Below are 7,011 nucleotides of genomic sequence, written 5' to 3'. Positions count from 1 at the left end.
AGAGCACCTTCATGAGGTCCTGGAGTCTACCCACCTCCTCCGCACAGAGGCGCATGTGCCCCCCACTGCCACACCAGAGCCACGGAGGGCATCCCGGCTGGGAAGCACGGGGCATAAGCGGGACATGCCTGCCCAGGGACAGTTTCTGTGCTGCTGTCTGTCTCTAGTGGTGGCCCAGGGGCTGAGGAAGCCAGGTTTTCCCGTGAAGGAGTGACAAGGACTTCCCGAGACTCGGGGCCTGGAGAGGACACCAGGAAGGTAAGCGCACAGACACCCTGGGCCGGAGGCCCCCCTCCCAGGGACTTACTAGTAGGTGTGGGTGGAGGACAGCCTGCTGCTACAGCAGCGGGGGAGAACTCCGTCCCGGAGGAGAGAGCAACGTTTTTAGGGCCAAGAGCGTATACAGGGTGGGGCAAGAGTAGGTGTACCGATGTTTGTATGGAAAATAACACCATCTATAATAATAAAAGCATAATATGCAAATTGACAGGACAGCAGAACCACCACGCTATGACACGCACTGACGCCAGGCCAGCCAAGGTGGGTGCGATGTGATTGGTTGGGGGGGGGGGCCTCCCACCATCACCCAATGATTGCCCCACAGGGGGAGGCCCAGGCCACCCGGCTGGCGGTGCTGCGGCGGGTGGGCGGGGCTTCCCTCTGTGGGGCGATTGATCTGGGCCCCCCCCCTCGCCCCGCAGTCAATCACTCCACAGAGGGAGACCCAGGCCACTGGCCAGCGATGCTGTGGTGGGTGTGCGGGGCTGGCCAGCGATCGCCCTGCAGAGGGAAGCCCAGGCCAGCCAAGCAATCGCACCTCATGCCTGTCATCTGCAGAGGGAGGCGACCAATGGTGGAGGGGGGGCGAGGGGGCCAAGCGCTGCACAGATGGCAAGCAGTGGCAGAGGCGGGGGTGGGGCCAGCTGCTGCCAGTCAAGGGAAGGAAAGCCGCAATAGGCCCTGATCACCGGCCAGGCCTCGGGACCCTACCCAAGGGGTCCCGGATTGCAAGAGGGTACAGGCCGGGCTGAGGGACACCCTCCTCCCCCCTCACCCCCCCGCAGCACAAATTTTGTGCACTGGGCCTCTAGTAATAATACAAGAATAAACTGTTGCATGCACTCACGACAGTAAGTCTAACTTTTTTTTTTTTTTTAAATATATTTTATTGATTTTTTACAAAGAGGAAGGGAGAGGGATAGAGAGTTAGAAACATGGATCAGCTGCCTCCTGCACATCTCCCCCTGGGGATGTGCCCGCAACCAAGGTACATGCCCTTGACCGGAATCGAACCTGGAACCTTTCAGTCCACAGGCTGACGCTCTATCCACTGAGCCAAACCGGTTTTGGCAGTAAGTCTAACTTTTGCCTCCCCTGTGTTTTAAGCCTGCTGCCCTGTTTCTTGTCCTTTGTTCTGGGCATGCTTTCTGAGGGACGGAGTGGACTCAGCTCGCTCCGGTGGCTTCCCTCCCCAACTGGTCAGCACAGCGAGGCCCATGCAGAGGCCAGAGGGGTGGTTTGGTCGAGTTGCTTATGGAGATGGCTACTCCCATGTGATGCCCCTGGAGGAGTGTTCAGCAGTCAAAGTCGGTGCGGCCACTGCCCTGGGCTGCTGGTTAGGAGAGCTAGTAAGACAGGCAGGTTCGGAAAGCGGCACGGAGGGCTCGCTGCCCTGCTCAGGAGCCAGGCTGCACTTAGTTGACGTGAAGATGACTGGCATCTCACACCCACTCCAGTGGGCCTGCTTGGTGGCGATTTTAACCTCAAAACGTTTGCCTTCCAAATCTCCACGGCATTACTTTATGCAAACGGAGGCCATGAGGACTTGCTCCTGTTGTCCAGGCTCCGAACTGCTGTGCTCCATCTGGAGTGTCCGCGTTCCTGCCAGGGAGGAAGTGCGGGGGACCCGCTCAGCCGCAGCCGGCCCCTGGCCGACAGGAGCCTGAGGGGGTCGGCCTTCTTCAGTTTCACGGAGTTGGCCTTGGGGAAGACGCACTGGTGGAAGGAGCAGGAATAATAGTTTTTAGGTGTAAACCACAGATTTAAGAAAGGAGTTATGTTTTCCTACAAATGCAGGGTCAGCTGGCCATGGCATTACATGTGTGGTCTGCCCCGGATCTGAGCATGGACTGGCAGGCTTGCTCAGGTCTGTCGGTGGCCCTGTGAGAGCCACAAGCTGTGGAAAGAGTATTAGCGGCCATGCCTGGAGCCTCCAGAACTGTGTGCAGGCACCTTGTCAAGCGCTTGGCACAGTCCCACCTGATTCTCACAACTCCAGGCGTAGGTGCTGTCGGCGCCAGTTGTCAGGTTAGTGGTTGTGCACATGTGCACCGCCCAGCCCCGTCCTGTCCACGGGGGTGGGGCGGGGGCAGGCCCAGCAGTGCCAGGCCGATGAGTGTGCAGTTCATTCAGCCCAGAAAGCCCTGCTCCGCCACACAGGGAGCCTTCCCTGCACTTGTTTCACTTAAAGAAAAGGACTCGGGGTGAGACGGGAAGGGTGTTTGCTGTTGCCAGGCATGGCCCTGCATGTCAGGGGCCAGCGGCCAAGTGAGGGATCCAGTAAGTCATCCCATTACAAACAGAAATGGTTCTTAACCCCTCACCCACTCACTGTCCGGGCGTACAGCAAACTCGCCCAACTGCCCAAAAGGGGTCAGAGTGAACGCTGGCCGCTCAGAACCCTAGCAGCTCTCCCGGGTTCCTGGCCGGCTTTGGGCCCACGTGGGAGCCAGTCATCCTCCCAGGGCTCCGGCCTGCCTCCTGGTCCGAGAGTGAATGGCCCGAGGGGGCGGGAGCCGGTTCCTTTTGGTGAAAGGCGCCTCTTTGGTCCCTCGGAGACTGGGCTCCGTGTCTGCAGAGCCGTCTGTGCTCTGATGTGGCACGTGTCCCCCAGGCAGGACCTGCCGGGGCACTGTGGCCACCTCGCACGCTTTGTCTGTCCTGCGGGCCAGGTGGGACTGCCCCTGGACAGTCCGCAGGCTGCTCCCTGATGGCAGCTGCTGGGGGCTCTGTCAGGAGGGTTAACAGACAATTTGTTTATTGAATCACCAAATAGCTGTCACATGATTTTAATCAAAACACCATTTCCCTGACAACAGTGATGTCAGTCTTGTTATTGCAGGAAGGAGCAGCTGTGAGGGACATTCAGTCTCCAGGCCGAGCCCAGGTTTGGAGACGGATCTCAAGTGACGCGCCCATAAGTAATGGGCACAGGTCCACGTCCGAGTCCACCCTCCTCCTCCTCTTCTCCGTCGGGACAGTGTCCCACACAGACACTGGCCGGCCCGGCCCTGCACCCCGAGTCTCCACGGAGCTCTCACCTTCTGCACACCTCGCTCTTTTTACCCTTGTTTCTACTTCTGATTTTTCCAGTTTTCCTCATTTCCCCCAAACTCAGAAAATCTCTGGGGCCCATGGGACCGCTGGCCTCTGCCTCCTGGCATCTGTCTGTCCTCCGTGCTCTAGGCTAGCGCTTGCTGAGCAAGGCGGCTCCAGCAGCCTTGGGGGGCGTGTGGGGGCCATTCTGCTGGAACCAGCTTTGTGGGGGAGGAGCAACTGCTTGTCCTTTCCTTGTCTCTCTTGAGAGCCGGTGGGGGGCCAGGTGCTGCCCGAGGGTCTCCTGGGCAATTCTAAGGAGCTTGGCTGTGGCAGGGCCAGAGGATTAGTTCTCTGAACCCAGAAAGACTACAGGCGGCCCGAGTCCAAGCGAACGGAGGCCTGACAGCGGGTCGGAGCCCAGGGAGGTCAGGGTGAGCATCACGGCCAGCTGGAGCCGTGCCTCCAGCCTCCACTCGCTTTACAGAGAGAGACCACCCAGGCCCTCTCACCCCTCACCCAGTGGCTCGGCCGAAAAGTTGGAGGCTCGTGAAAAAGGCCTCTTTCTAGGTGCCCATGGCTATTGCTGCCCAGAACTCATCACTGAAAATGAAGAAATCTCAGGCAAAGTTCTTGGTCCTTAACCTGGAGCTGGGCTCAGGCTAGGACGGCCGTTCTTAATGAGGGAGGAGAGTTGCAGGCGCCAAGCAGCAGGCGCTGTCCAGAGTTGGAGCAGTTAAGGTTACAGGAAAGCAGGGCAGGCAGGAGTGAGTGCTGTGGGCCATCAAGGTGCTGGGCTCCGGCGCTGTCTGTTTAGAGGCGTGTTATGCCAGCTGCATTTGAACCTTAGAGTAAACCTGGGATTAAGTCAGCCAGGCTGTTTCCAAGTTACTGGGGGGATAGCGAGGCTTTGCAGTGATTTGCCCAGGTCAGTGGCAGGGCTGGGAGAGGTGCCAGCGGCTGAGGACTTAGAGGTTCTTCACTGCCTAGGCCTGTGCCCGGCCGAGAATGGGTAGGCACCACCCTGCCTGGAGGCACTTTCTGGCCAGGTGGCTGCTCCAGGGGCTGCACTGGGGAAGCTGGGCCCAGTTCTCAGCCTCCCTCCACCGGCCCTCACTGCGCTGGCACAGGGACCAGAGGGCAGATCTAGAGGTCCCAGACTGGAGCGGGCCACGGCTGTGAACTCAGGGTCCTCCCACGCCCAGCTGTGCTGGTGGCCCTGACGTGGTCAAGGACTTACTCCTGAGCGTCGGCGTTCTCAGGCCTCCTCTGGGCATCTCTGGCCCCATCATTCCCCCCTTTTCTCTGGGGAACTAGGGAGATCGAGTCAGAAGCTGTCAAAGCCTGACTGGTGTGTTGAGTGACTCACTTCTCCCTCCGAGAGGCTGGCTCCCCAGTGCCTCACTGCTGGGCCGGGTTTTCTGAGGTTCTGCCAGGCCAGCTCCCGGGGACAGCTGCAGGGGAGTTGCTTCCCAGGGTGCTGCGTCCTCCTCCCTCCCCTGTCCTGGCGCCTGGCTTGGTGGTTCAGCCCTGCACTGACTCTGCCCCGATTCACACCCGCTGAGTCAGGCGTGCCTAGGAAAGTCCCCTGGGAACGTAGACAAAAGGCGGTGTTAACACTGCTGAGGGGGATTTGCAGCTACAGGCCCAGGAGTTCAGCTGCCTGGTGGGCTGGGACGTAGTGGCCGGAGGAGCGAGAGCTGAGTGGCTGGAGGCACGTAGCAAGCTCCCCACTGCCTGGCCTGGCTTTCGGGGTTGGCCTCAGTGATCTGTGGTTGTAGCTTCCCATCTGGGTGTGGGCAGATAATGCCGGTGATGGCTAGTGTCTGAGATGAGGGGCCAGTGCCTTCACTTCAGTTATGACTCACATCGGTTTCCCAAGGGTCATTGCAAAGTATGAGCCCTGCACAGTAACGCCCCCTTCAGAGCTGCTCAGCCTGGTCCTTGCTGTAAAGTCCCATCATTGGCTGGGGCAGAGCAGCTGCATCCCGTGCAGGTGACTGATTTGGTAGCCACGTGGCACCCAGCTCCGTGCACAAAGCTCAGGACTTCCTCCACGGTGTCCTGGGGCTGCAGGCAGCGCCCTCCCCGCTGAGCATGCCAGCCTCCCTCCCTCACCTGGGCCCCTGGGAGGCTGGCATACTCAGCGGGGAGGGCCCGCCAAGAACCCAGTAACTGAAAAGGGTGCGGGGCTGCAGGTGGAGACACTGGTGTTCTTCTAAGTCAGGGGTTGAAGACACCATAACTTGGGGTCCATGAAGGGGCCTGATGGGTGCAGGAATCAACTCCTCCCCTGAAAATATCTGTCCAAAGTTGCGTCTATATGCCTGTTTCTTGGGAAGAGGGGCCAAAGCTTCCACCAGCGTATCAAGGGGGCTCTGTGAAACCTCAATTTAAGAACTAATGGTGTGTCCTGGCCGGGTAGGTCAGTTGGTTAGAGCATTAGCCCAATACTCCAAGGGTGTGGGTTCAATCCCTGGTCAGGCACATACAAGGAGCAACCAATGAGTGCAGAAATAAGTGGAACAACAAACCGATGTTTCTTTCCCATCCCCTCTCTCTCACTAAATCAATAAAAAAATCACGTGCCCTAGCTGGTTTGGCTCAGTGGAGAGAGTGTTGGCCTGTGGACTGAAGGGTCCCAGGTTCGATTCTGATCAAGGGCACATGCTCAGGTTGCAGGCTTGATCCCTAGTAGGGGGCGTGCAGGAGGCAGCCGATCAATGATTCTCTCTCATCATTGATGTTTCTCTCTCTCTCTCCCTCTCCCTTCCTCTCTGAAATCAATAAAACATATTAGAAAAAAACACCCACAAAACAAACAATGAAACACACACATGCGGAAACCCTAATGGGGCAGAGAGAGCAGACGGCCAACAGAAGCCGGGGCCCTGCTGCTTCCTGCCTGGCTCAGAGGGGCACTGGTGCTGCCTCCCTTTGGAAGTGTGGGCACCATCAGCGCTGGGCCTCCAGCCAGCCCCTCCCCCACTCTGCGCGGAGCCTCTGGCTCTTGGAGACCCTGGGGCTGCAGCACGGTTCTGGGGCAGGGGAGGACAGGGGCCTGATGGCTGCTGAAGTTCTGGCCCGACTCTGCTGGCAGGTCTGTTGTTTTCGCCTGTACCCTGCGCACTGGGGTTGCTTTTGGCAACACAGAAATGATGGAGAAATTTGGTGGGAAAGGGGAAAGTTTGCAAAACACCATTACTGAAATCGAGTGCTTTCCTTAAAAAAATAAAAAGTGCACTTGAAATTCATTGAATTCTTGGGTAACAGCCGTTTGGGGGCAGTGCAGAATGCCTGTAAGCAGCGCTAGGCCAGCAGAACAAGTCCATGGAGACGGCTCCGCTCCCCTCCTGCCCCACCCGCAGCCGGCAGATGACCCTGGTTTGGGAACCCAGTTCTATAGCATGGGTTCAACTGGAATGGTTTGAGTGAAACCAAATCTCAATTGAATTTGCTGTCAGAAGGTAGGACTTAAATCTGCCCTTTCCCTCAGGGTCGGGCACTAAACCAAGTCCCGAGCGTATGAGTGGCCTCAAATGCCTTGGCAGATGGATTCTTCCAGCACCTGAGGGCACTGAGCGGGTGCCTGTCCCCGGGTGACGTCCACCGTGTGTGAGTTGAGGCCTTTTGCAGGCCCATGCGGAGATCTGCCATCGGGAGTTAGCAGTGGTCTTGCTGGCCCTTTGTCCCCAG

This window comes from Eptesicus fuscus, chromosome 13 (assembly GCF_027574615.1).
Source record: "Eptesicus fuscus isolate TK198812 chromosome 13, DD_ASM_mEF_20220401, whole genome shotgun sequence".
In the NCBI taxonomy this organism is placed as follows: domain Eukaryota; kingdom Metazoa; phylum Chordata; class Mammalia; order Chiroptera; family Vespertilionidae; genus Eptesicus; species Eptesicus fuscus.
Note: the sequence above shows the minus strand (reverse complement) of the source record.